The sequence below is a fragment of the Sus scrofa genome, chromosome 10 (genome assembly GCF_000003025.6).
Source record: "Sus scrofa isolate TJ Tabasco breed Duroc chromosome 10, Sscrofa11.1, whole genome shotgun sequence".
Taxonomy (NCBI): Eukaryota; Metazoa; Chordata; class Mammalia; order Artiodactyla; family Suidae; genus Sus; species Sus scrofa.
Genome location: NC_010452.4, coordinates 33,274,516 through 33,301,575, shown reverse-complemented (window position 1 = coordinate 33,301,575; position 27,060 = coordinate 33,274,516). Strand labels below are relative to the sequence as shown.

Genomic DNA, 27,060 nt, shown 5'->3' with positions numbered 1-27,060 from the left:
TGAGTGTGAGTGTGTGTGTGCACTATGTGTCCTGGCTGGGGAGGTGCTTGAAGACATTTTGGCTTTTCAGACAGAGGTAGACAGACAGACAGGAGACCCCATGATCTGTACTGTCTTACGGTACCTTAGGAAATTCTATTTTATTTATTTATCCTTTTAGGGCCACACCTGTGACATAAGGAAGTTCCTGGGCTAGGGTTGAATAGGAGCTACAGCTGCTGGCCTACGCCACAGCCATAGAAACATGGCATCTAAGCTGCATCTGAAACCTATGCTGCAGCTTGCAACAATGCCAGATCCTTAACCCACTAAGTGATGCCAGGCATCGAACCCGCATCCTCACGGATATTAGGTCAGCTTCAACAGGAGCCACAACAGGAACTCCAAGATAGCTTAGGAAATTAAAACTCTTTTTTGATTGCAAGTACTAAAACTGTTTTTTGATTGCATGTGACAGAAACTCAATGCAAGCAATCTTAGAGAAAATGGGATGTTTATTGGCTCATAAGGTGCCTTTGGGCACAGCCAGAATCAAAGGTTCCAACAATGTCAGACTCTTTCTATCTCTCAAATCAGCTTCTCTCCACAGGTCCGTCAGCCTCCTTCTAAAAGCCACGCACCCTTCACAGGCTGGAAGTATGGCTACCAGGAGCCTAGGTCTCACATCTGGGAGCTCCCCAATCAGAAAGATACCACTTCTTTTCTCACGTCCCAAGGTCAAAGTTCCTAGGAAAGGACTCTGATTGGCTGTGCTTGTGTCAGGAGCCCACCCCTGGCCTAAAACTAAACACAGTGGCTAAGGAAGTAAGGCCACCAAAGAAGGAAAATACTTCCACCAAAATCTCATAGTTAAGTAGAAAACGAGTATTTCCTGGAGGCAGAGTCAACAATAAAAACCTTGCAGAACAACCCCCATAAGTGGTTCTATTGTAATCAATATTACACCTGCAAATTTTTACCTCAGGAAACTAAGGCCCAGAGAGAGTAAGTAACTACTATAGCACACACAGCTAGTAAATAGCAGAGTGTGCTGAGATTTAAATCTGTTCAATCTGGCTCCAGATCCTTTATCTTCCTACTGTGTTATATTGCCTATCACTACAGAAGGAGAGAACGAAAGGTGTAGGGCTGTAAGGAAGGAACCTAGATAGTTTCTCAGAAGATCCAAAGCCTGAGCTTAGAAGCCTGTAGAAACTGACTGGTGCAATGTCATGGAAATTTGGAATAAGAACCACCACCACCCATCTTAATTTCACTGGAGATACCTGAAAAGGAATGTTTCATTTTAACTTCTTTTTTCTTCATCTTTATTTACTTACAGTAGAGTTAGATGACACCAAGGAAAGTAAACGAAAGAACAATGAGGTCCCATTTTCACCTATTAAACATTTAAGCAGCAGTGTATGAGTCATGCTGGCAATGGTGGGGAGACAGTTTGCTTCTAAGTGACTGGCGACAGGACAGAGCAGTCCAACCAGTAACAAAACAATTTGACCATGAAAGTCAAGAGATTTAAGAGCTTTCTTTAACTTTGACCTGATCATCTCACTCTTTAGAAACAGCTCATGGGGTCACAAAAGAAAACCTAGGTGGTGCCGTGTGTGAGAGAGACCTCTAAAACTGTGTTCCTCAGAAAGACTGAAAGTAAAAGAAAAGGAAAAAAAAAAATAGAGAACAATACAAATACCACATATGCAAATACAAGCAACCAAAAAAATCAAGGGCTGTGGTGTTAGTAACAGACACAGTTGAATTCACAGAAAATCAGAAAACAAGACACAGGAGAAAATGCTGTAATGATAAAGGCTGAGAGATCTGTCATAAATATTTATGCACAAAATAATATAGTATCAGAATTTGGAATGCAAAAACAATAGGAAATATGTGGAGAAGAGACAGAAATATAGTAATTCTAACTTACCTCCCTTAGCTCAGGATTGATTAAGAGATCCTATAATAAGTAAGGATTTGTTAAATTAGTATGATAGATTGAATTAAAAGACATCAAACTCCACACCTTGAAAACCTTGAATATATTTTTTGTGAGTGTCCATGGGTCATTAACAAATAACCACATGGGAGCTCCACTGTGGCTTCAGTGGGTTAAGAACTTGACTAGAAAAAAAAAAAAAAAAAAACTTGACTAGTATCCATGAGGATGTGGGTTTGATCCCTGGCCTCGCTCAGTGGGGTTAAGGATCTGGCGTTGCTGTAAACTGCAGGGTAGGTTGAGGATCTGCTGTGGCTGTGGCTGTGGCATAGGCCAGCAGCTACAGCTCCAATTGGAGCCCTAGCCTGGAAACTTCTATAGGCCTCAAAAGCAGCCCAAAAAAGCAAATGATCACACGTAAGGCCACAAAACCCAACAGAACAAACAAAAATCTTAGCACGTTTCAAAAAGCAGGATGAATTCAGACAACATTCTCCAATCACAATGCAGTAAACTAAAAAGTAGTAGTCAAAACAGAAACTGAAAAGCAATAGAAAAGTTGGAAGTTCAATCAAAAACAACAAACAAAAAACTACACCTGAATGGAATATTATTCAGCTCTTCTTTAAAATGAAGGAAATTCTAACACAGGCTTCGACATGGATGAACCTTGAAGACATTATGCTGAGTGAAACAAGCCCGTCACAGAAAGACACACACTGTCTGATTCCACTTATGGGAGTATCTAAAGTGGTCAAATTAATATAGACAATGTGGAATTGTTTCCAGGGGCTGGGAGGAGTGGGGAATGGGGAGTTGTTGTTTAATAGGTATAGAGTGTCAGTTTTGCAAAATGAAAAAGTTCATTTTGTATATTGCACAATAATGTGGCTATACTAAACACTATTAAACTGTGCATTTGGACATAGTTGAGATGATAAATGTTGTGGTACGTGAATTTTAAGAAATTCTCTCTTAATTAGTTCTCAAAGTTTAAAATATCTTTTTTTGCAGGGGGAAGGATAATTCCCAAGGAAATAGTGCACAAAGCAAGTCAAAGGAATGAGCATTTTTGTGGCTCTTGGCTAAGTCTCCCATAACCTTCAAGGGAGGATTTAGAGGGATAAATTCTGAACAGTACAAGCTCTGAGACGGACACACGGAAACTGCTCCCCCCCCCAAAAAAAATGTTTTTCTTCCTGTACTGATTTAACAAGCATGTGTGCCAGGCCCTGTATTAGGCCCCAGAGAAACCTAAAAGGGTTGAGGTTGCCTCTCCTCAGTGAGGACAGCCTGGGGGGAGGCAGGCCTTGGGGAGGTATGTACATTATGAACCAGAGCCAGGCTGGACCCTGCCTGAAGGGTTACGGGAAGGAAGGAGGAGGGGCCAGGAGAAAGCTAAGATTCCACAGGAGGAGAAGTGCTATGAAGAGCAGTGCAGGCAGAGGAAAGGCCCGGAGAACAAAACTGAAAATTCTGTTCAGCCCCACCAGGCACTTCCAAGCAGGACAAGGGGAAGAAGTACTAACAGCTCAGAAGGGGTCCTTCTCCTCTCTACAGTTAACCCCCTCCTCACCTGGGCTTCTGATTGTGGTGTCCTCGTGGTGACCATAGTTAGATCATTGCACCTCTCAGACAGCCAGCTTCCTCATCTACAAAATGCAACTGAGAATGCCACCTGGTTTTCACGAAGATCAAATGACATAAGGCGTTTTAAGAGTTTGGAGCCTCACGCATATTCGGCACACAGGAGCAGCTGGTAAACATTTTTTTATAGTCAAGGGAACATTCTCCAACTCAGCTATATTCCTTATTCTTTCTCTCTCTCTCTCTCTCTTTTTTTTTTTTTAATGCCTCAGTACTTGAATCTTTATTTCCATTTTTTTTTTTTTTTTTAGGGCTGCACCCACTGCATATGGAGGTTCCCAGACTAGGGGTCTAATCGGGCCTGTAGCTGCTGGCCTGTACCACAGCAACTTGGGATCCGAGCCGCGTCTGCGACCTACACCACAGCTCACAGCGACGCCAGATCCTTAACCCACTGAGCAAGGCCAGGGATTGAACCTGCGTCCTCACGGATACTAGTCAGATTCGTAACCACCGAGCCACGAAGGGAACTCCGTTTCTCTCTCTTTTTTAATGGCTGAACACATGGCATATGGAAGTTCCCAGGCCAGGGATTGAATCCAAGCCGCCGCTGCGACCTATGACTTAGACCGCCACAGAGGCAATGCCAGATCCTTTAACCCACTGCACCAGGGTGGGGGAATTGAACCTGCAACTCCACAGCGACCGGAGCTGATGCTGTTGGTTCCTTAACCTACTGTGCCACAGTGGGAACTCTCTTATTTTCTTTGAAGTTTAGATGTGCTTGAGTCTTCCTTTCCTGAAATTTCTTCCAAGATTTCCTCTATACACTTAAACACCAGGTTACTCCTGAGGAAAAAGGAAAGTTGGCTCTTCCTATTATCTTTAGGACCTGACACTTGGCAAAAAGAATGGACTCCTTAGCTTTAGGCAGCCTATAAAATTCATAGCCACTTCATGGCTATGAATTTCGTGGCACCGTACCAAGCACAGTGCCATGAACACCCAGGGCCCCAACAAATATTACAGGGGCAGTAGCACCTTCTGTCTTCAGGTGTTCAGGGTTTTATCTCCTGTACGTGCAGATAGCATGCTTCATGCCTGATAACTTAGTTTATTGATTAACTAATTGAAATGAAAACAAACAATTGCGAAAACTGCCCTGGAGGCCTGTGCAAGATGGAGTGGGGATGTGGAGGAGGAGCGCCTAAGCTTCACAGCAGAGCAGCGTGATCTGGGCTCTGAGTAGAGAACGGACACGGGGGTTGAAGAAAGAAAACAGAGTTAAGGAGCAGAGCTGGGGGCCCCTAAAATTTCTTGCAAGGCTGAGCAGCTGTTTCCCATGAGGCCGTGTCCAGTGGCAGGGACACAGCAACTATTAACCTCCTCTAGAGGGTTCTCTGCAAATCCTCCTCTCACTGCCTCAGCCCTCCCAGCCTTACCTCATTGGCCAGAGCTTTTTCCCTAAGGAGAACAGAGCTCTGCCAGCATCCCAGAGTGAGCAGTAATGGAGCAGAGATTAGGATCTGACTGAGTTATAGTCCTAGCTTTTCTATTCTTAACTCATAGGCTTTTATGGAGCTCTGGGGGTTGAGCTGCCTTTTAAAAGCCCACACATGGAAAGCATGGTGGGTACAACTTGCTCACCATTAGGGAAAAAAATTAAGTTAGAGCTCCAAGTCATGGCTGACATTGGAATAAATTCCAGATGGCTGAAAGCTTTGAATGTAAAACATAAAATCATAAAAAGAGTAAGAGAAGACAGATGAATATTTATCATTGAGGAAGGTAAGGGGGATTCTAAGACCATGCTAAATTTAACACCAAAGTCAGATAAGAAAAGACTGACACTGGTTTAAAAAAAAAAAAAAAATGGGAGTTCCCATCGTGGCGCAGTGGTTAATGAATCCGACTAGGAACCATGAGCTTGCCGGTTCGGTCCCTGCCCTTGCTCAGTGGGTTAACGATCCGGCGTTGCCATGAGCTGTGGTGTACGTTGCAGACTCGGCTCGGATCCCGCGTTGCTGTGGCTCTGGCATAAGCCAGTGGCTACAGCTCCGATTTGACCCCTAGCCTGGGAACCTCCATATGCTGCGGGAGCGGCCCAAGAAATAGCAAAGAGACAAAAAAAAAAAAAAAAAAAAAAAAAAAATGGAGTTTCCCTTGTGGCGCAGTGGAAACAAATCCAACTAGGAACCGTTAGGTTTCAGGTTCGATCCCTGGCCTCACTCAGTGAGTTAAGGATCCAGCCTTGCTGTGAGCTATGGTGTAGGTTGCAGACATGGCTCGGATCTGATGGTGCTGTGGCTGCAGTGTAGGCTGGCAGCTGCTGCTCCAATTAGACCCCTAGCCTGGGAACCTCCATATTCCATGAATGTGGCCATAAAAAGACCAAAAAAAAAAAAAAAAGGGTAGAAATATTAAGAAAGAACTTCAATTTCAGAAGTTCAGAGTTAATGGGCCATGGGCCATTTCTTGGCATGGTTAATTGGGAAACCAAATTTGGAGTATCTGATAAAATTACCCCCTTCTTTCTCCCCACATCTGTACTAATCAGCCAGCTGCAGTGGGGATTCACTCAAACTGCTGAGAGTGGGCTTGTGGGCCAGAGGCAAGGTCTTGTTCCAAACAACAACTAATGCCCAGGAAGGGAAGAGAATTGTTGTACCTAAAAAACAAGACAAATCCTCTTCTTCCTTAAATACTCTCTCTCATCTACCCTCAGCTAGCACGTTCCTCTCCTCCCATCAAGTTACTACAGGCAGGCTCAGTAAACAGAACAGACAAGAACAAAAATGCACAATTAAAACATGGACATGGAAGTTCCCATTGTGGCTCAGTGGTAACAAACCCGACTAGTATCCATGAGGAAGGGGGTTTAATCCCTGGCCTTGCTCAGTTGGTTAAGGATGTGGTCTTGTTGTGAGCTGTTGTATTGCTGTGGCTGTGATGTTCGCTCCAGCTGCAACTACAATTTGACCCCTAGCCTGGGAACTTGCATATGCCACAGTTTTGGCCCTAAAAAAGCCAAAAAAAAAAAAAAAAAAGGCAAAATGTCTAGAAAACTACACATTTGAGTAAAGTCAGGACTATGAAACAGGGCCATCACAACCCACCATCAGAAAAACTAACATTAAGAAATAAGAGTTAAGAGTTCCCATCGTGGCTCAGCAGATTAAGAACCTGACACAGTGTCTGTGAGGATGCAGGTTCAATCCCTGGCCTTGCTCAGTGGATTAAGGATCTAGCGTTGCCACAAGCTTCCACGTAGGTCACAGATGCAGCTTGGATCCAAAGTTATATGGCTGGAGAATGATAACAGAATTGAAGAATCAAGTGGAGAAATTCTCCCCAAATGCAGTTCAAAAGTACAGAGGTGGAAAGCATAATAGAAAAGTTAGAGGCAGTGGCTGGTTTGGCCCAGAGGCTGCGGTTATGGCTTTCAGGGCCCTCATTTGTAAGATGGGGACATTCATTATAGCTACCTCATAGAGCTGTTTGGGGAATTAAATAGGGTAATGTGTCAAGTGCTTTGCTCATTGCCTTACACACAATACGAAGCCAATAAAGGTTACTGTTGTTGTTGATGCGGTTGTTGAGGTAAATGCTGAGAATAAAAAAAGAATGAGGTCATGTTTATTCAGCACCTACTGTGCACACAGCAGGGCTGAGTCTTAAAGGGACTTAAAGGATTTCATTTAGTTTTTTTTTTTTTCTTTTTTTACAGCTGCACCTGCAGCATTTGGAAGTTCCCAGGCTAGGGGTGGAATTGGAGCTGCAGCTGCCAGCCTATGTCACAACTCACGGCAACGCTGGATCCTTAACCCACTGAGTGAGGCCAGGGATTGAACCTGCATCCTCACAGACACTATATCAGGTTCTTAACCACTGAGCCACAATAGGAACTCCTCATTTATTTTTATTAATTACTTAATAAAAGTATCTCATGTCCCCGTGTTGGCATAGCAAAAAAGAAAGGAAAAAAAAAAAAAAAAAGGAATCATGGAGGATGGATCCAGATGTTCTACCATCCTATTTTATAGGAATTCCAGAATGAGAGAACAGAGGGAATGGAAAAGGAGAAAAAAAGGAAATAAATGGATATAAATTACATCGTATTTCCTAGAGGTCAAGAAAAAAATAAGCTTTCATGGTGAAATGGCCCACTGAACACTGAGAATAAATTTTTTTTAAAAAGACTTACACCCTTGGAGTTCACATCGTGGCTCAGTGGTTAACGAATCCAATTAGGAACCATGAGATTGCGGGTTCGATCCCTGGCCTTGCTCAGTGGGTTAAGGATCCGGAGTTGCCGTGAGCTGTGGTGTAGGCTGCAGACACGGCTTGGATCCCGAGTTGCTGTGGCTCTGGCGTAGGCCGGTGGCTACAGCTCCGATTGGACCCCTAGCCTGGGAACCTCATATGCTGCGGGAGTGGCCCTAGAAAAGGCAAAAAGACAAAAAGACCTAACACCCAGGCTAATTATGACGAAATTTCAGAACGTGGAGCATAAAGGAAATACCAAGCAATTTTGTTCCGCCTCCTTACGTTTATAAGCACATTTTTCTAGGAAGAGGACCCAGAACAAGAATCCAGTTCTCAAAAGAGCAACTAAAAACTAAGTCCCTCTATGAGGGCAATTTCGCCAAACAGGGGGGCTGGTGGGAGGGGCTTGACCTCTAAGGGAGACACTCCCCCAAATGTTGTTCCACATCTGGATCTTTAATAAAAAATACCTCAGGTTGACACAGGGGGAAAAAGGAAAAAGAAAGGTTAAGAAGGGCGGAGGATGGGTCCAGAAGTTCTACCACCCTATTTAGTAGGAATTCCAGAATGAGAGAAGAGAGGAAGTGGTCTTTTTGCCCCCTTTTCTTGCAAACTTGGAGAGTAAGTTTTGACCAAGCTTAACTTTCCTTAACTCAGCACATTATTACACTGGGGCTTTTTTTGTTGGTTTTTTGTTTGTTTGTTTGTTTGTTTTTGTTTTTTTTTTTGTCTTTTTGCCATTTCTTAGGCCGCTCCCTCGGCATATGGAGGTTCCCATGCTGGGGGTTGAATCGGAGCCGTAGCCACCGGCCTATGCCAGAGCCACAGCAACGCAGGATCCAAGCTGAATCTGCAATCTACACCTCAGCTCACGGCAACGCCGGATCGTTAACCCAGTGAGCAAGGCCAGGGATCGAACCCACAACCTCATGGTTCCTAGTCGGATTCGTTAACCACTGAGCCACGACGGGAACTTCATTTTTTTGTTTGTTTGTTTTTTGTCTTTTTAGGGCCGCATCTGCAGCATATGGAATTTCCCAGGCTAGGAGTCGAATTGGAGCTGCAACTGACAACCTACTCTACAGCCACAGCAACTTGAGATCTGAGCCTCATCTGCAACCTTCACAGCAGTTCATGGCAATGCCTGGATACTTAACCCACCGAGCAAGACTAGGGATCAAACCCCTGTCCTCATGGATACTGGTTCACTAGTAGGACTCCTACACATTCCAGGAAATGTGCCTGCTTTTTAAAAAATCTCTAAGACGCAGACATGCTAGGGGTATTTGCTACTCTGAAAATCTAGCTGGGAAAATGGGGAAGGGGGTGGGGAGGGTCCTAAGATGCTGCTGCAGACTTGCAGCATTGGGAACAAGGAGATATGGGCCTGATCTGTGCATTAGCCCCGTCTGGGAGGCTGGAGACCTGAGTTGGAGACTCAGCTCCATCACTTCCAGCTGTGTGATCTAGGTCGTCCACGGAGATCATCTTTCTTTCAGTGTCTGTTTCCCAGTCAGTGAAATGGGAACACACTCTGCCTATCGGGGTGGGTCTGAGGCTAAGCTGGCAAAGCAAAGAAAATGCTCTGAGACAGCAAGTTCTAAACCAAGAGTCACCAATGCAGATGCCTGCAAGGGTCACCCAGGTAAAGAAAACTTTTTACCTGGTTTTTACCTGGATGGTTTAAGACACTAGGAGATGGTGGAGACCCTGACCCCAAAAACACTCCTGGAAGCCAAATTTGGTCCTTAGTCACCCGCTCATGACTGCTGCTCTTAAAAAAAAAAAAAAAAAAAAAAAAAAAGAACAAAGTAGCTCTCAAAAAGAATGTGTGTGTGTGTGTATAAAACTGGGTCACTTTGCTGTACAGCAAAAATTGACAGAACATTGTAAATCAACCATAATAAAAATAATAAAAATCTTTTTAAAAAGAACATACCTCTCAAAATTGAGGTAAAATTTAAAAAAAAAAAATTTTTTTTTTGGCCCTGGGTTCAATTTTGAGTTCAATTGTCATCCCCTCTCAAAAAAAGAAAAAAAAATAGTAATAGTAATGAATGGAAGTCCAACCCCAAGAATGTGATCTTATGTGGATATGGATCACTGCAGATGTAATTAGTTAGGGCAAGGTCATCGTGGAGTAAGATTGGCTCCGAGTCTAGTGTGACTAGTGTCCTTACAAGACAGTCATGTGAAGACAGAAAGACACAGGAAGAAGGCCATGGCAAAGACACAGGCAGAGATTGTGGTGGTGCATCTCCAAGCCAAGGACACAAGAATCGCCAGCCATCATGGGAACGAGGAGAGAGGTAATATTCTCAGAATCCTCAACAGGAACCAACCCTTCCAACACCCGATTTCAGACTTCTAGCTTCCAGAACCCTAAGAGAATACATTTGTTTTTTTGTTTGTTTTTTCTTTCAGGGCCACACTCATAGCATTTGAATTGTGCAGCCACAGCCACGCCAGATCCTTAACCCACTGAACAAGGTCAGGGATCAAACCCGAATCTTCATGGGTCTTACCCGCTGAGCAACAACGGGGATTCCACATTTCTGCCATTTTAAGCCGCTGCCGAGTGTGTGAAATATTGTTATGGCAACCCGAGGAAATGAATACACTCTCCTAAAAGGAACAGGCATGAATTTCTGATTTTCACCATGAGTCAGTGGGACTTCCAGCACACACATGCTGGCAGGGCTGAGGACCAGGGTGAGGTGTGTAAAGTGCCCAGGTCCCTCAGTTCCCTGAGGCAGTCACACTTAGGTTCCTGCAAGTGGGTGCCTCCTTAAGAGCCGGGCACCTCCGCTATGCTGGAGTGTGTGGCAGTTGTCCTGCTTGAAGGCTTTATCGGAAATCTTTGAGTGGTGCTCTGGAGCTGATTATAAAATGTAGTTTCCGAGCACTTAAACCCAGGGTAGAGCAAATAAACATTTATTTCTCACCGTCTCAGAATACTTCCTTTTTGCTTAAGATGGAGGTTGAAGGGTAGCAGAATATTCTACCCCAAAATATGATGCATAAGTTCAGGACATGTCACCCCAAAATATAATATATTATTTTGTTTGGGGTTTTTGTGTGTGTGTGTGTGTGTGTGTGTGTGTGTGTGTGTGTGTGTTTTAGGGCCCCAGGTCTGGCATATGGAAGTTCCCAGACTAGGAATCCAATCAGAGCTACCCCTGCCGGCCTAAGTCACAGCCACAGCAGTGCGGGATCCAAGCCGCATCTGCTACCTACACCACAGCTCACAGCAAAGCCAGATCCTTTAAGCTACTGAGCGAGGCCAGGGATCGAACCCAAATCCTCATGGATACTCGTCTGGTTTTCAACACAATGGGAACTCCCGATATATTATTTTGGAAGCATTTGAAAAACAGCGAATGCAGGGAGGGGCTTTCTCTGAACTCGCCGTATCTGTCTAAAGATAGATCCTTCAAAATGAACTCAGTCATCATAAATCCCTTCCCCAAAGGAACCATCAACTAGTGAAAACTGACTCTTATCATGGGAGAGAAGGTTATAAATCACCCAGACAATCTTTGTCACAAACTATTTTTTTCTTTAAACTTTCATCTTTCCTAAAAACTATTTCCTTTCCTCTGTGGCCTACATCCCCTCCTCTCCTTCCCCTTTAAGATGGTATTTGATCCTGAATTCTAAGCTACCTCAGGGAATTACTCTTGTGTCCCTGGGTATCTCCCATGTGTGCATGAGGTAGACACATGAATAAACTTCGGTCTGGTCTCCTCTTGTTAATCAGCGTTTTATTACTTGAGTCTCAGCCAAGAACTCAGAAGGGCACAGAGAACATGGTTTTTCCTCCCTTTGTAGGTTTCTGGGGATGGGACAGTGTCACTGAGACACCCTACTCAAAACCCTGGGAACGTTGGCAGAAGGGTAAGAATTATTATTTTCTTTTTAGGGCTGTACCTGCGGCCTATGAAAGTTCCAGGACTAGGAGTTGAATCAGAGCACTGCTGGGCTATGCCATGGCCACATTCACACAGGACCAGAGCGACATCTGCAGCCTACTCTATAGCTCATGGCAACGCAGGATCCTAAACCCACTGAGTGAGGCCAGGAATCGAACCCACACTTCATGGACATTGTGTCAGGTTCCTAACCTGCTGAGCCACAATGGGGACTCCCAGAGAGTCAAAATTCTTACCAAAGTCAGAGCTCTTGGATTCCTGTCTGTGGGGACCAATCAGAGAGGAAGATAAAATTTCACATTGTCCCTTCCTTTCTAAACTCAGATTAGCAGGAGCAAAACATTACTAAGAATTCAGTTTTTTGAATTGTGACTCTTGTGAATTTGGTTTTAGGGGTGACTTTTGGTAACCTATCCTTTCCCTCCCAGGGACAGCTATCTACTGCTTCCCTGTTGTCTCCCTTTCTGTCCAGAGACCTTGGCTTGCAGGCAAGTTGTTGGTTCTGGTGTGTACAAGTGGTTCACCCAACAAGTTGGGGGCCCCAAGAATTCGGTCAGACAGGAATATGGGTCATACTCTGTTTGCAGCTAGCCTCCTAGGTATTCTTTTCTTTTGGCAATCTTTGTGCATCATTCTTTTTTTTTTTTTTTGTCTTTCTGCCTTTTCTAGGGCAGCACCCTTGGCATATGGAGGTTCCCAGGCTAGGGGTTGAATCAGAGCTGTAGCCACCGCCCTACACCAGAGCCATAGCAACACAGGATCCGAGCCGTATCTTCAACCTACACCAGAGCTCACGGCAACACCAGATCCTTAATCCACTGAGCAAGGCCAGGGATCGAATCTGAAACCTCATCGTTCCTAGTTGGATTCGTTAACCACTGAGCCACGACGGGAACTCCTGTGCGTCATTCCAGATCTTGGGAACATTGCATCTTTTGCACCCTTTTTTGGGGACATCTCTTGCATCCATAGTTAAGTCATGAAAGTTTAGGTGTCAAGTCACTTGATGGTTATATCTTTGGTTTGAAAGAAAAGGGAAAGAGATCATTTTTGAAAAAGTTCAATACTGCCAGAAATATTTACTGTTTTGTCCTGGCTGCAATTTGATAAAATAAGATATTGAAAGGATTTTTCTAAAAGAGCTTTATGGAGTTCCTGTCGTGGATCAGTGGTAATGAACCCAACTAGTATACATGAGGATGTGGGTTCAATCCCTGGCCCCACTCAGTGGGTTAAGGATCTGGTGTTGCCATCAGTTTCGGTGTAGGTTGCAGATGCGGCTCAGATCTGGCGTTGCTGTGCCTGTGGTGTGAGCCAGCAGCTGCAGCTCTGATTTGACCCCTAACCTAGGAACCTCCATATGTTGCAGGTGCAGCTCAAGAACATGATAGAGGTTGGAGACTAAGAGGTACAAGTTACTACATATAAAATAAATAGGCTACAAGGATATATTGTACAGCACAGGGAATATAGCCATTATCTCATAACTATAAATAGAGTATATAATCTTTTAAAATTGTGAATTATGTTGTACACCTGAAACTTATATAATATTATAAATCAACTATACCTTAATTTTAAAAAAGAAAAAGAAACATGAATCTTCTCCATTAAAAGAGTTGTTTTTACAACTATATGATTTCCATATTTGCCTTTTGAAGCTTTGTCATTTTGGTTAAATGGATAACAGTATTATTTCAGTGGTCTATGCTACTATTCAATCAAGTGTTTTCAAGTCTTGATTTTTTTTTTTTGTCTTTTTATTTTTTCTAGGGCTGCACTGAGGCATATGGAGGTTCCCAGGCTAGGGGTCTAATCAGAGCTGTAGCCACCAGCCTACACCAGAGCCATAGCAACATGGGATCCAAGCCACGTCTGCAACCTACACCACAGCTCACGGCAACACCAGATCCTTAACCCACTGAGCAAGGCCAGGGACGGAACCCACACCCTCATGGTTCCTAGTTGGACTCATTAACCACTGAACCATGATGGGAACTCCCAAGTCTTGATATTTTTGAAAAACTTGCCCAAAATCAGGTTGGACGTGCTGAATCTCAGGTGCCTGTAGATATACAGGGAAAGATAACCAAGACAGCATTTCCATGTGTGTTCCAGGAACCCAAGTTCCAGGAGATATTAATATTCCAGGAAAAAGGGTGGATGGGCCTGTTGAAGGTTGTACTAGCCCAGGTTCCCCGGAAGACAGAGCCTGAGGCCCAATTATATGCTGAGGCTTTTTACAGAGACACAAACCCAAAACTTCAAGAACGATATAAAAGGGAAGGGGGGGAGTGATGGAAAACAATGCAAGATGCAGAGAGGAAGGAGTTCCCATGTGGTGCAGTGGATTTAGGATCTGGTGTTGTCATGGCAGTGGCTTGGCTTGGGTTGCAATCCTGTGGCAAGGGTTCAATCCTTGGCCCAGGAATTCAACATGCTTCGGCCACAGTCAAGAAATAAGATGCAGAGAGGAAGAGCTGGTTGCCCTCAGAGCTACACTGTTGGCTACAGTGAAACACTTAAGGAAAAGCAAAAGGCCAGGGCTCCAGGACTCAGGCAGGGCTGAGAGAATCGAATAATACAGTTACCAAATAAGTTGCAGAAATACTGGCATTACATGGTCCCTCTTAAAAATGCATGTTAGCACATTAACAGTTCTGGGAACACATCAGCAAAAAAAAAAAAAAAAAAAGAGTTTCGTTTTTTATTTAACCCAGCATTTTCCAAACTTATTTGCCCATTTCTTTCATGCCCTGCTTTGTAGAACTTAGTTCTGATGGGCTGTGGATACTGGAATTACCCAGGAGCCTATCAGAAATGCAGAATCTGAACACTCACTGCAGACTACTGAATCAGAATCTACCCTTTAGCTGGAGCCTCAGGCCAATACGAGATTAAAATTTGAGGAGCTCTGGCTCAACAACATTGCTGAAAGTTCTGAAGGAGCAGACTTTAAATGGAGCCTCCAGAAAACGATAAGCCCTTAGACTCTTGTCATGCCTCTATCATCATGATCAGGAAAGAAGCCATGACCACTCTGCTACGGGAAGCTGCTGAACCAGGAAGCTAGTGATCATGAAACAAGTCTGCCACAATCCACACCTGCAAAATGGATCCCTCACGTGTTCCTTCTCCTCACTTAATTCCAGGTTCCAGCCTTGTGCCAGTGCCTTTAATTGGCAATGCCTCAATCACATTTGGAATGCCAGCTGCAAAGAGTCTAGGTAGTGTGGCCTCCCAGCTTAAACTAGAAGGAAGTAGAAAGGGATATTGTCCACAGTAGCCATCAGTGGGGGTGTCAAAGAAGCTCTGACAGGGGCTGATATCTCCCCCCCATTATCAATTCTCCCCTTCATCCATGGTAAGAAAACTTTTAGTTGGGAACACAACTGCCCAGAATAAAGACATTTCCCAGCCTCTCTGCAGATAGATATAACCATGTGATTAAGTTTGGGCCAGTAATATAAAAGCGAAAGCATCACATATCAGTCCCTGGGAATCTTTGAGAGACAGCTGGAGCATGTCCTTTATACTCTTCCTTGTTCCCCCCACCTCTAGTGCACTGCTTGGAGCAGAGATGCCTCCACATTGACTGTGAGCTGGAGGTCTACACCCTGGTGTTGGCAGAGCAGAGCTGGAAAGAGCCCACCCTCCAGCTCTGATGACTGACCTCCATGTACACGAAGGACAAATCGACCACTGTTATTTTGGATCACTGCCAGCAGATCCTAATTCTTAACATTTTGGCAGATCCTTGATCCCTTTGAGAATCTAACAAACACCCTGGATCATCCTCCTTAGAAAAACGCAGATCTGTATAACTTTTTTTTTTTGCTTCTTAAGGCCAAACCCGCAGCATATGTGGAAGTTCCTAGGCTGGGGTCGAATTGGACCTGCAGTTGCCAGTGTATGCCATAGCCACAGCAATGCGGAATCAGAGCCACATCTGCAAGCTGCATCATAGCTCACAGTGACACCAGGGATTGAACCTGCATCCTTGTGGATATTAATTGGATACATTTCCACTGTGCCACAATGGGAACCCCCTTGTATGACATTTTTTTTTTAAGGTTTTTGTATAACATTTTGTAAAAATTTTAGGGACTACATGTTGTTTCTTCCTAAAGACTAGGGACTCATGGATCCCTAGTTAAGAAGCCCTAGAGTTGAGATTTTCAAGAAGTGACTGTAATCAACAGGTAAATGAAAAAGTGAGAACTGGGAAGTGGCCCCTGGATTTGGCTTCAGATTGTTGATGTCATTGGTCGGAGCAGTTTCAGTGAGGTTGGGTGAGGTGGAACAGAAGCTCGACTACAAAGTGCTACAAGAATGAGAATCAAGAAAGTAGCGGCATGGAGTTCCCGTCGTGGCTCAGTGGCTAACGAATCCGACTAGGAACCATGAGGTTGCGGGTTCGATCCCTGGTCTTGCCCAGTGGGTTAAGGTTTGGCGTTGCCATGAGCTGTGGTGTAGATTGCAGACGCGGCTCGGACCCCGAGTTGCTGTGGCTCTGGTGTAGGCCGGCAGCTACAGCTCCAGTTGGACCCCTGGCCTGGGAACCTCCATATGCTGCAGGAGTGGCCCCAGAAAAGGCAAAAAGACCGAAAAAAAAGAAAGCAGCAGCAGCAGCAAGTATGGTCAACCATTTAGAGTAGAAAGGCCCCGATGATAGAGGTGGCCAGGAGACAGTGGAGGTCAAGGGCTGCAGGGAGCATTTTCCTGGACTTCCTCTGCTTCTAGGACTAGACCAGCCAGAGGGAGGGCAGAATGGATACCACTCAGTGTTGCAGCCCAACTGGTGGCTTTAGCTTTCACTGTCCTGGAAATGCCAACAGTCTCAGAAATGGGAGTTGAGGGGGATCCTTGGAACAGGAGACATCTCTGAAGTAATAAAGGCTAGAGGATGATATGGGCTCAGCCAGAGTAGATGCTATTGATTAAGTCCTTCCCCTTCAGACTCCACACTAGGGTGGCTCTGGGCATCCTTCAATGAGAAGGGGACTCTCCTCTGCCCCCCAAGCCCTCCCATGGCCTCTGCTGTCTCCTAGCCACCCCCATCTTTAGGGCCCTTCTACTCTAAATGGTTGACAACACTTGCTGCCTCCACTGTCTTGATTTCCATTCTTCCAGCACTTCACAGTCTAGCTTCTGTTCCACCTCATTCCACCTCACCGCTGCCACAGCAGCTGGATCCCAGACCTGAAACCAGTACTTCCAGCAGCCTTGCCACATCAGTGAAGCTAACATCAAAGCAGACCATGGCTTGTCCTCACGACCGCAGAGGGAAGCACACCATGTGTCCTGGTTTCTCTTCTCACCAGGAAGCCTTGGACTGGGTTCCCGGCGTGCTTCCATGATTCTCTCCACTCATATCTCCTCAACCCTGCTCCGTGATCCCAGGCTTATCCCTTTCTTGTCATCCTGATGATCCTTTCCATCATCACTGAGCACATTAGTTACTTATGTCCTCTCTTTTTTTTAGCATCGTTCTTTCTAATGATAAAACCACCTTCCCAATGAAAGATTTATTGTTCGGGGAACCGTCTCCAACTCCCCATGGTGGTGAAATTAGACAAAGGCTAATCACATGTGGGAAACTGGAGAAGGAAATGGCTCAGATTTACACTCGATTCCTGTGGAACAGCATTGTCAGTGGGAGCCTATGACCGAGGCTTTACTCTGAGTGGCTGAATGTTTATAAGGACACAAAGTGCCCATTTATCTCCTATCTTGGGAGGAAGCAAGGGTCCTCACTGGGGCCTGGCACTTGCCAGTGTGCTGATCGCTGGGCCAAGTTGCCAGGTTTCAGTAATCCCTCAAAGGCATCCAGGGAGCAAGCGAGGGTCCCAGGTCAGAGCTGGAGCAGGGTCTGCTCTCGACTTCGTGGCCCCCAGGATGTACCTCAGCTGCACTGGACCACAGCAACCACCAGAAAGGAGACCAGGCTTACCAAGTAGAAGCTGTCCTGCAAAACTTAGAACCATCCCACTGGCATCCCTTCCACTTCCCACTGCCAAAGCCCCAGTGTTTAAAAAAGAAAATGCTCAGGAGTTCCCATTGTGGCTCAGTGGGTGAAGAACTTGACTAGTATCCATGAGGATACGGGTTCAATCCCTGGCCTCACTCAGTGGGTTAAGGATCCGCATTGCTGTGAGCTGCAGTGGAAGTCACAGAAGCAGCTTGGATCTGGTGTCACTGTGGCTGTGGTGTAGGCCGGCAGTTGCAGCTCTGATTTGACCTTTAGCCTGAGAACTTCTACATGCCATGGGTGTGCAAAACAAAACAAAACAAAACAAAACAGAGCACTCAGCAGCCACAGAAAATCTTTCAGATAAATTAGGGCTGAGCCAAACATTCACATATCGGGAGCCTGGTTCCCTAGGGTAGCCTTATCCTCCTCCCAGGATCAGCATTTCCTGGGTGAGGAGGAAGAATCCAATAAAAAGAGTGAACATCCTCCTGCAATTCTAGCAGGGTGCCCAGAAAGAAACAAGGGCTGTGGCCTCTGAAAAAGCTGGGTGGCAGTCCTAACCCTGCCACCAAAATGCTGAGTGACTTTGGGCTCATCCCTTAACTTCTTTGAGCTTCTACTTGCTCTCTCGACAGTAGAATAAGAATTCTGTAAGGGAGCAAAGTTTGCCAGCCCAAAACGTCTCTTTGGCATGAAGAAGAAACAAAAGGCTCCAGAAGTTTTTTCTTTTCCCCTTTGTCCTCCTTAACTGCCTCAAAGAATTTAGAGAGAGGGCCTTCTCCAAGAAAGAGAACTATCACCAGAGCTATCTATAGTACAATATGAATGAGGCATGGCAGACAGGGTGGGACCCAGCAAAGTCTCTTTGTTAAAACTCCTCTCTGTATCCCTTTTTTTCTACATGTCCCAGCATGTCCCATTTGTTCACCAAACATTGTCTCTTTTTCCATCTTCCTACAAATTGCCTTCCTTCCCTTTGAAGTCCCAGACACCACCCCCTCCTCCTTGGCCAGAAAGACATATAGACCTCATTTTGCCTGTCTTTGGACTCTCTCATGTTAATGTGGATTTCTTGTACATAAGTCATTTAATTTGATTTTCTCCTGTTAGTCCGTCGCATGTCAATTTAATTCTTAGACTAGCCAGAAGAGCTGAGAAGGGTAGAGGAAAATTTTTTTCCTTCCTGGCAGTTCTCATAAACCTGGATTTTTCCTGTATAGTACTTGTTCCAAGTCTGTCCTGTCCTAGCCTCCAAGTCTAAGGTCCCTGAGGGTATATACTATGTCGCTCCTATTCATCATTAAATTTCCAGTACTTTGCATAGTACCTGGAACATAGTAGCTGCACCAGAAATATTCCTTGAATGAATAAATGTGTTCGATAAGGAAGTTCATACTGTTCTTTAGTTCTTTGGATTAATAACAAAACAAATCCACCTAAATTAGCTTAAGCAGAAAGGGAAAACAATTTTAACAATACAGGGACATATCACAGAGATTAGATTACAGCCTAGCCTCGGGAATTCAGCAGAATCAGAAACACAAACACCAGTGGAAGTCTTCCCATCTTTCCTTTTTTCTTATCAGATCAGCTTCTCCTGATTTTCACTTCTATTCAGTGAGGAAAATATGACTAATAAGACAATCTAAGAGCTGTACGTTATGGACAAGGAAGCTGGAGAGAAATTAAGATAGGGCTTCTCCCATCTCTATTTCTTCAAAATTCCCAAGCTGAAGTAAGTCAGAAAGAGAAAGACAAATACCATATGATATCACTTATACCTGGAATGGAATATACGGCACCACTGGACCTACCTACAGAAAAGAAACAAACTCATGGACATGGAGAACAGACTTGTGGTTGCTAAGAGGGAGGGGGAGGGAATGGGATGGACTGGGAGTTTGGGGTTAGTAGATGCAAACTATTGCACTTAGAGTAGATAAGCAATCAGATCCTGCTGTATAGCACAGGGAACTATATCCAGTCATTGTGTATATAAATGTATACATGGGTCACTTTTCTGTACAGCAGAAATTGACAGAACATTGTAAATCAATGAGGTTTTTTTTTTTGTTTTTTGTTTGTTTTGTTTTTGCTTTTTAGGGCCACACTTGCGGCAGATGGAGGTTCTCAGGCTAGGGGTCCAATCGGAGCTACAGCTGCCAGCCTACCCACAGCCACAGCAACACAGGATCCGAGCCATGTCTGTGACCTACACCACAGCTCACGGCAACACCAGATCCTTAACCCTGAATGAGGCCAGGGATTGAACCTGAAACCTCATGGATTCATTTCCACTACGCCATGACGGGAACTCCTAAATCAACTACAATTAAAAATTTTTTTTAATTTAAAAAAAAGTTCCCAAGGAGTTCCGTCTTGGCGCAGTGGTTAACGAATCCAACTAGGAACCATGAGGTTTCAGATTCGATCCCTGGCCTTGTCCAGTGGGTTAAGGATCCGGTGTTGCTGTGAGCTGTGGTGTAGGTTGCAGATGCGGTTTGGATCCCGCGTTGCTGTGGCTCTGGCATAGGCGGGGGGCTACAGCTCCTATTCGACCCCTAGCCTGGGAACCTCCATATGCTGTGGGAGCGGCCCAAAGAAATAGCAAAAAGACAAAAAAATTAAAAAAAAAAAACAAAAAATAAAAATAAAAGTTCCCAAGCTGAAAAATTATTGTTCCAGTATGAGTCAGGTGCCTGATCCTGGACCAATCAAGAGGCCAGGGGCCAGTGTCCTACTGTAGAACCATGGCAGTTCCACTGCAACCTTGTGATTTGGGTGTGGGAGAGTTGATTCCTGGAAGAGAGTTTTGGGGCAGAACAAACTGTGGATATCCACTGAAGTGAGCATGAGCTTCCTAACACTCAGCAGCCCCAACTTCCCGGCCACAGTTCCAGCATCTCCTTGGATTAATGCCAGGTTCTCTGGGGCCTCCACTGGGCCTCCAAAGGCCCTTGACAGAGTCTTCCATTAGATTCTAGTATCTGGATTTAAACTTTTTTTTTTTTAATGGCTACACTTATGACGTATGAAAGTTCCCAGGCTAGGGACTGAATCCAAGCCACAGTTGTGATCTATGCTGTAGCTGTGGCAACACTAGATCCTTTAATCCACTGTGCTGGGCTGGGGATTGAACCCTGGCCTCTGCAGTTTCCCCAAACCACTGCAATTGGATTCTTAAGCCACTGCACCATGGCGTGAACTCCTGGATTTCAACTCTTTATTGATTCCTCAGAACCCTTCTTCCCCAACAATGTCAGCGTTCAGAGGTACCATGGGCACTTGAGGCTTCACAAGGAGGGCCTCCTCAACAACCCAAAGATGCTGCTGGGCCTTCCTGGCTGCAGAAGGTGGAAAGTGGAATCAGGAGAGTCATTAGGAAAGGTCAGACCTCAGGTGGAGGTAGTTCTCTCCATGATTTCTCCCCCAACCAGGACCCTACTCTTCTAATTGCCTTTGGCCATCAAGCAAGATCGCCCTATCATGAAGATCTGCACTGCAAGAAAGAAACTTTACTGTGTTAAGCCACTGAGAGGTTTTTTTGTTTCTTTGGGGTTTTTTGTTTGTTTGTTGGGTTTTTTGTTGTTGTTGTTGTTGTTTTATTTTTTTGCTTTTTAGGGCCATACCTGTAGTGCATGGAGGTTCCCAGGCCAGGGGTTGAATGGGAGCTATAGCCGCTGACCTACACCACAGCAACACAAGGATCCTGAGCCACGTCTACAACCGACACCACAGCTCACGGCAATACCAGATCCTTAACCCACTGAGCAAGGCCAGGGATCGAACTTGTGTCTTCATGGATGCTAGTCAGATTCATTAACCACTGAACTATGACAGGAACTCCCCAAGCCACTCAGATTTTGAGGCTATATGTTATTATCCATAGCCCAGCAGACCTAGACTAGTACATCTCTGCTGGAGCCCCTCTTCTCTAAGGAGAGTTAGACTTGACCTCCTCCAGCACTCTCTCTGCCCTTTGCCCCTGACAAAAACCACAAAAGGGCAGTGCAACTTTGCAGTTAGGAACACAAGCCTTAAATCCAGTCAGATCTGAGTCTGAACTCCAGATCCACCACAGACAGACTGTCAGGATGCACCCAGCAAGCCTTCAAGCCCTGCACTTGCCCAGCTTTTACGACCAAAGAAAGAGTGTGGAGTCAAGAACAGAGACGTCAACGGTTCATGGACAGGGGGTGCTTACGGGTATGGAGCAGGGTCCTGGAGTGACACCCCACTGCGTGGCTTGTGGCAGGACAGAGCAGCAGTCTTCGCTCCAGGCGGGAAGGGAAGCTTGCCAGTTATAAGGGGAATTGACGTCAGGTCGGCTCATTAGTTACCACGGAAACAAGCAGAGGGACACGCCCCTTGCTGCCCTTTTGATAAGAATAATCACTAGCTGGTGCCTGCGGCCAGTACATAGGCAGGTCCATCATGTAAGTGGGGTGGAGGTGAAGCACGCACTGGTCAAGCAGGGGGATGTTCAGAGAGCAAGAGCACAGCCATCTTGAGTGGCCTGAGCATACAGAGACCTCAGCAGATTTCTTGACCTCTTTGAGCCAATTTCCACATGAATAAAATAAAGATACCCAGTCCAAGGTGTTGGTAAGGGTGACATAAGGTATTATTTATGGATGGTTCTCAACAGAATGATGCCACTGCCCTGGGGGGAGGGGACTAGAAATTTGTAAGACCATGTTTGATTGTCACTATGATTGTGGAACCCTTTTGGCGAGAGATGCTAGATGTCCTGTGAAGCCAGGACACTTCTATACAGTGACAAGTGGTCCCTCCCCCCTCCAGCTTTCTTTTCTTTTTTCTTTTTTTTTTTTTGCTTTTTAGGGACACAGCTGTAGCATATGGAAGTTTCCAGGCTAGGGCTCCAATCAGAGTTGCAACTGCCGGCTTCTGCCACAGCCACAGCAATGAAGGACCCGAGCCTCATCTGCGACCTACTGTACAGCTCATGGCAACGCCGGATCCTTAACCTACTGAGTGAGGCCAGGAATCAAACCTGCGTCCTCAAGGATACTAGTTGGATTCGTTACTACTGACCACAAGCAGTGACAACACTTGACCCATCAAGCCACGAGGGAACTCCATCAGTCTGCATTTGTAGTTGTTGCACATTTGCAGGGAATAACTACTTCTTTGTATCATCTAATGGAATTCTGTCCAAGCATTTCCCTATTGAAAAAAACAAAAAACAAAAAACAAAACAAACAAACAAAAAACTGCATATATATATATATATATATATATATATAGTCTTCTCTGTACAGTTCCAATATTAGCACATTTGCTGCCGAAGAGAGCATGAACTGTATGTTCTTTTATTATAAATTCTTTTTCGTTCCCCCTTTACACTAACTGTGATATTTTATGGTTTAATATTATGAAATTGAGATGTAGGTTTTTTATATTATCTATGAATGCTGAAGTGGCACTGAAAAGTATTAAAAAGAAAGGGCACTGTGTTGCAAAAAGTTGAGAACCACAAGGTTTAGGTGACCCTATGCCAGCACACCAAGTGCTCAGTAAATAGTACCTATTGTTAGGAAAGCTGCTGTCATTCTTTCTCACCTCCAGGCACCACTGGGTTGAGGACCCCGGTGACCAGTCCTGCTGTGATTCATCAGCACGATGGGGGAGGAGAGGGCGCAGCCTGGGAGCCAGTTCCCCTGGCGGGGGAGTGGGGAGGCACTTGACACAAGCCTGGGTTCCAGGCAGGTTCCTGGAACCCCTCCCCTGGAAGCACGATGTCTCCCGAGGAAGGGAGGCCCCCTGATGAGCCCTCTACCAGGTTTATTGCAGCTCCCTCCCTCGGAGCAGACCAGCAACACTGGGCTTTCCCCCAGAGCTGAGAGGGAGGCCAGCCAGGAAGCAAAGCCGACAGGCCCCACCCAGCTGACATCAGCAAGTTGGCAGGTCTGGGAGGAGTGAGGTAGGCCTGGGAGCCTGGTGTCTTACCCCCAGAGGAAGGGAGGAGGGGAGAGAATTGGGAAGAGAGGAGAAAGGGAGGAGAACGGCAGGCAGGGGTTGGAGGTGAGTGCTTGGCAGTCTGGCTCTGGCCAGTCTGGACAGACTAGGAAGAGGACCTGGGGCACCAAGTTACCTCCCTACTTGAAACTTCGCATTCAAGGCCCCTGCCTCCCTCTCCATCCTCATGCCGCCATGCCTGAGATTCTCCTACAGGACAACCTGTAGATCCCTCTAAAGGCCAGGCTAAGAATCCATGCCTGTGTGCCTTAGGGTGAACTGCCTAACTGCTTTCCCCTTGTTTATCCAGCTTGAGACTTCTTTGAAAACATCTCCTTCTCAATGAAGTATTTCCCAGTCTGAATATGATTAGTCCTGTCTCTGTGCTAAAATCTATAGATGTCTGAGGTAGACTAGAACGGCTGTTTATCACATTAGTACAGTGTTTGAAAACTTCAGTCTGCGTCAGAATCACCCAGAAAGCTTGTTAAAACACAGACTGCTGATTTCAGAGTTTCTGATTCTATTCTGGTCTGGGGTGGTTCAGAGGAGGAATCCGGAGGATGTGGCCACCAGTTGACCCTTGAGCTGGACCCAGGCAATCACAGGCTTCTCACCCCCCGACCCCGTCTTTGGAATGGACGCTCTGGCTATGGTTCCCGCAGTGGAAGCTGTTTCAAGGACGCAGCCTTGAGAGAGAATGTTGTTGTTGAGATTATCTGAACTGAATATATATATATAATATCTGAATCTAGTTAAGGTCTCTTTGTTTTTTGATTTTTTTTTTTTTTTTGGTCTTTTTAGGGTTGCACCCATGGCACATGGAAGTTCCCAGGCTAGGGCTTGAATTGGAGCTGTAGCCGCCAGCCTACACCACAGCCACAGCAACACCAGATCTGACCCATGTCTGTGACCTATACCACAGCTCACTGCACCCCCAGACCCTTAACACACTGAGTGAGGCCAGGGATCGAACCCACATCCTCACAGATACTAGTCAGATTCTTAACCCACCTGAGCCACAATAGGAACTCCCCATATAGGCATATTTTAAACAAACTCTAATTGTATGCACTTATTGCACTGTATTGCTAAACACTAGACAATGTTCTCCTTGAAAGCTAGAATCTTGTCTTCCTAATATTTGTGCCTTCAGCATACTGCAGAGAGTAGGGCTTTGATAGATAGTGTAAGAATGGATGGAGAGATGGAGGGATCATTGGAAGAATAAACGAATGAGTAAAATGCCAGATGAATGTATGCATGTGGGCATGGGTGGATGGATGGATAGGTGGATGGATGGGAGGATGATGGATGGATGGGTGACTGTCTCCGGCAGCAACACAGAGAACCAGGATTCCTGGTGGTACCAGTGAGGCTGGAGTAGAAAGTGATAGAAACTTAGCTGACTCCTTTACTGTATTTCCAGACCCTGTTCATCATTTAAAGTGAGCCCCCCAATGGCCCCTCCTCCCCAAAGTTCCCTTGATTATCACTTCTCAGCCTCACTCCCCCATGAATGTTGTTTTTACCCCTTATACTCCCACACATGCCTCACTTACTTCAACACACACAACTGTCTTATGGGGCTGGCCACTAACTAACCACCTGGGGTGCAAGTTTCTCAGGGCAGGGCATGCTCTTTGTGTCAGACTCAGAAGGGAAAAGGAGTCGGGGGAAGAAGAAGAGAAAGTTTTTCTCCTACCTCTGTGCTAACGAAGGCACAGATCACAGAGGGTGGTGAGGAGATTCTTGCTCTGATACTTCCTCACGTGACTTCAAAAAAGCACTTTACATGACACATTTCCTCTAAATATATGTCTAAGGCTCCTAAGAGGGACACAGTTTATTTAAAGACTCATTTTGAGTTAAATAAGGAGCAGAAAATCACCCAGGGTCCCTTCGGAGTGTTTAAAATTGGAGCGTGAAAAGAAAATTATATGGAGACCAATTACTAACCTTTGAAGACTTTCCACCTGGGGGTGAGAGTTCCACTGGCTCTTCAGCTTCAGACTTTCAGACTTTTTTGTTGTTGTTGCTGTTGTTGTTTTGGCCACACCCTCGGTGTGCAGAAGTTCTAGGGCCAGGGATGGAACTCTCGCCACAGCAACGACCCAGGTCACAGTACTGACAACACTGGATCCTGCTGAGCCACTGGTGAACTCCAGGACTTTCATACCCTTTTTTTTCTTTTTACAGCCACACCCTTGGCATATGGAAGTTCCCAGACTCGGGGTCCAATTGGAGCTGTAGCTGCTGGCCTTCGCCACAGCCACAGCCACAACCAAGCCAGAGCCGAGCCACGTCTGCAATCTGCACCACAGCTCACGACAGCTCTGGATACTTAACCCACTGAGTGAGGCCAGGGATCGAACCTGCGACCTCATGGATACTGGTCAGATTTACTTCCACTGAGCCATGATGGGAAGTCCAGGACTTCCATACTCTTGTTTCCGCCCCCCATGGAAGCTCTTAGCTACCCAAGCCCTGTCCTCCTCTGCCAAAAGGACTTGAATTTGGATGGGAATTGCCAAAGGATTTACAGGTGAAAGAAGAGCCCCTCTCCAACCAAAATGGGACAGAATGGAGAATCTGGGACATGAAATTCCCCAAGGATTGAAACAATTGTGAAACACTTGAATACTCTCAAAAGAGGAGAGGTGATAACAAATGCGGAATAACTGTCCGACCACAACGTTACCTAAAGAAATGTAAAGAAAGTTCCCATTGTGGCTCCGCAGGTTAAGAACCCTTTCCTGGGAACTTTCACATGAGGCAGATGAGGCCGAAAGAAAGAAAATGAGAAACAACTTGGATATCCAATAATAGAAATGATTTGAAAATGTGCTTGTTTCTTTTGCCTTTTCCTCCTCAGCACAAATCACATGGGCGAGCTATTCTCCATTTGACCCTTTGAATCCACTGTCCACCATTTTCACCCTCTCTGTGCACTAGGAGGCTGACCTCTGCAGAATATTTGTTCCCCTGCCTTCCAGTTCAGTTCTGCTAATGGGAGGCGCTGGGAAGAGATAGAAGGCAGGTGGAGAGAGATATCAGAGTCATTACCCGCTTAGGTCCCTCTCAGCCAGACCTCGGCGACGCTGTGGCTGCCTCCCACCACCTGAACTCCCGTGTGACAGTCTCCCTTGCAGAGTTGCAGCCATTGCTGTGGCTCCTTCAGGACTAGGGGCAGTAACACCCTTGTACATCCTGGCTGAGTACTTCACCCTTTCTTATGTGTTACCCTCGTCTTGCTGGCATTTTTATAGCTAGTCCCTTATGAAGCTCTTCAGTGGCTGCATTGAACAGACCCTCTGTTTTCAGCTGAGACCCTGGCCATGAGAAGGCAGGAGGAGCAGGTTTCAAATTGAGAAGGCAGGAGGAGCAGGTTT

At 45.6% G+C, this 27,060-nt stretch overlaps 1 long non-coding RNA gene across 1 annotated transcript in view; it reads right to left on the bottom strand.

Moving 5' to 3' along the window:
- The window catches only part of LOC102167554, a 34,515-nt gene extending 11,986 nt beyond the window's left edge, over nt 1-22,529 (bottom strand). The window contains exon 1 of the long non-coding RNA XR_002336318.1: nt 21,894-22,529. This is a non-coding gene — a long non-coding RNA (uncharacterized LOC102167554). The remainder of the gene's footprint in view (nt 1-21,893) is intronic.